This window comes from Schistocerca americana, chromosome 1 (genome assembly GCF_021461395.2).
Source record: "Schistocerca americana isolate TAMUIC-IGC-003095 chromosome 1, iqSchAmer2.1, whole genome shotgun sequence".
Taxonomy (NCBI): Eukaryota; Metazoa; Arthropoda; class Insecta; order Orthoptera; family Acrididae; genus Schistocerca; species Schistocerca americana.
The window spans coordinates 103,404,578-103,407,501 of record NC_060119.1 but is presented as its reverse complement, the minus strand read 5'-3'; positions in this window follow the sequence as shown (position 1 = coordinate 103,407,501).

The following is a 2,924-nucleotide window of genomic DNA, read 5'->3' as shown; positions in this document are numbered from 1 at the left end:
TGTTGTGTCATTTTTCAACAGGACGGTACTCGTACACATTATGACACACGTCTCTATGAACGGTCTCTGTGATGTTTGCTACTCTCGTAGGCAGCAAGATCCCAAGATCGTGGAACACGTGTGGGGCCAGCTCGGACGTCAACACCTTCCCACTGCCAGCACCCGGGATGTCAAGGCCCAGTTACAACAGCTGTGGGCCGGCTTGCGTCAGCAGAGGACGCAATGGCTTTATGACTGTTGCCAGCCGGATCAGAGCATGCATCCAGACCACAGTGGGTGCAACATCATACTGATAAGTGGGCTCATGCTCCGAAGTACTTTGCAACTTTCACTCGGTGTTATAAACATTGCAATAACACTACGCACCCTTCGACTCGCGAAGTTTCGTATCGTTTCTTGTGTGTGCTTCACCTTTTTTTGGAGGCATTGTATATTAAAACGTACACTTTTAATAAATTTCATGAACAGAGTTACATACTCTCCTTCAAAAATCTGTAAGAGATCCCCGGTACCCGTCAGGTAGGAAACTGAAGGTCCTTGTTCTTAGGGAAACGAAGCAAAAGAATAGCGAATTCGCTGCTGCACGTACAATTTAGCAGGATATCTGGATTCGCAGATTCAAGTTACAAGGAGCCGTAATGTTTGTATTACACAGGGCATGACTTTGACCGTTTACTTCATAGATAGCTGACTGAAATGTGTGTGACGTAAATGCTTTGTTTCAAATATTGCAAAAATGCGCTGTGTAGTATTAAAAAAAAGACCAGTGGCTCTCTACAGTGCAGCTGCTCATCTCATAATAATCGTACATAAAATAAAGTAGGAGTAATTCTCAAGCTTACCAGTGTGGGTACATCAGCACTACTAATTATCTGTCGTTAGCATACCTGACATATAGCTAGCAGTGGTTGCCACTGCTAGCTTCTGTATAATTTGGCTTGTTCCACATCCCAGAAGGATCTCCTGTCATTCAGGTGCAGCTCTACAATTGTAATTGTGTAATACGCAATCAGTATTATTCGGATAAGTAAATATGCATTTGTTCAAAAAATCGAAGTTCGAGGTTGTTAATGTATATTTCTACCAGCATTATGAAAACCCTTCGCTACACGAAACGATAAATAAGGTCGTCAAAACAAAGGTTGCATTTTGTCGAAACTTTATCACTGAACGTTGCGATCCAGAAATACTTTATGATATCGATGCACTGGTTTGCAATATAATCCTAGGTGAAAGAATATATCTCTCTGCCTTGAGAGGGCAGTATATGGAGACAGTGGCAAGCATGTCACCTGCAAGCAATGCACTTCTTGTGCCGTGTGTTTTTACGAGTCTTGTGTTGCTTCAGGATGGTTCGGGCATCAATACCATAGATCAGAGGCTGTGTATAGTCCCTCTAATGGAGCAGGGGATGTCGATGTGATTCAAAGCGAAGTCTCTAGAATTTGGAACTAATTTCTAGCGACAGGACCAGTTGAGGTTCGCCAGCGCGGAAGAAAAACAACAGTTGTGCAGGACCGATATCTGCGTATTAACAGCAAGCGGGAACACTCAACACAATGCTACACGTCTACGGCAGCAGTTCCAGACAACTAAAGGAGGGAGGTGGCAATGCCAACAATAAGAAATAGGCTCCACGACCAGATATTATGTGCCAGATTTCTCGAGCCTCCTCTCCTAAACTGGGTTTGTGTCGCAATGGCACGAAACCACTCAGTACGGTCTAGGCAGCAGTAAGACACAGCGCTCTTTTGTGATGAGAGCCGTATCAGGCTCCAGCCCGACAAAACTGATATTCGTGTGTGGGGGCAACGAGAACAATGTTTACGCTATAACCGTACTGTAGGCCGCTACCCTTATTAAATTGGTTGAGTCATATTTGCGGGGGAATCAGGTATGGCTACAGGACACGCCTTGTTTAAATATATGGAAGGATGAGTGGTGTGAAGTGTGGGAACGACATCCTTGCACGTACTGTGGTTCCATTTAGTGAACAGATCGCATAGGGATTCACGTTGATGCACAACTATGTACGCCACCATCGTCGTAATTTAGCGAACACCTTCCTAGTGCAGCACTGAATCAATCGGATGGCATGGCCTCCATATTCTCCAAATAACAGCTGCATTAAGAATGCATGCGCCTTGCTAAAATGACCGGTTTTCAATCGTCCAACCCACCATAGACTTTACGGGAAATCGTAGAGGACGCTCTAGAGGAATGGGATAATTTATCATAGGCTTTTATGGACAGTGTGGTAAGGAGAAAGCGAAAACGCATTCAAAAGTGTCTCCAACCACTAGGGTGGCCAAAAGGTTCATAAAAAATGTGTTATTGATGATGGCAGTGGGACGAAACTGTAATGTTTACAGTGAAATCCTTCGTAAGGTTTTTGTGTTTATGAAATGGAAATGTGTTTACTTTATTAATTTTGTTTTCTTATAATTGTATCTGGCAGAACAAAATCAGTTTTGTTTTGCTATTACCTCCAATATTTGACAATAAAGCAATATGCGTCATTTATTTTGCCCCTTTGCCCCTTGTATCATTAGTGATAATTTATTACTTTTTGGAATACAATTTTAGCTTGAACAAGCGCAATTTTCTTATCTTTAACCCATAAATGTATAGGTGAAGTTTCACCATCGTTCGAGGCTTCCATTTATTCTGAATGACAAAATATACAGTTCTGGTACAGTGGTCATTAAATTTCTAGAATTTTAAAAATATATAAATTCTTAATATCACGCACTGTTCTTCACGCACAATGCAAAGATTTTTTTATCAGTCTTCCTACTGGTCTGATTACCTCTTTCTCTCAGAGCAGTCATTACGCCTACGTCGTCAATTATTTGTTGGATATATTCCAATCTCTGTCTTCCCCTACGTTTTTCATCTTCTACAGTTCCCTCGAATACCATGGA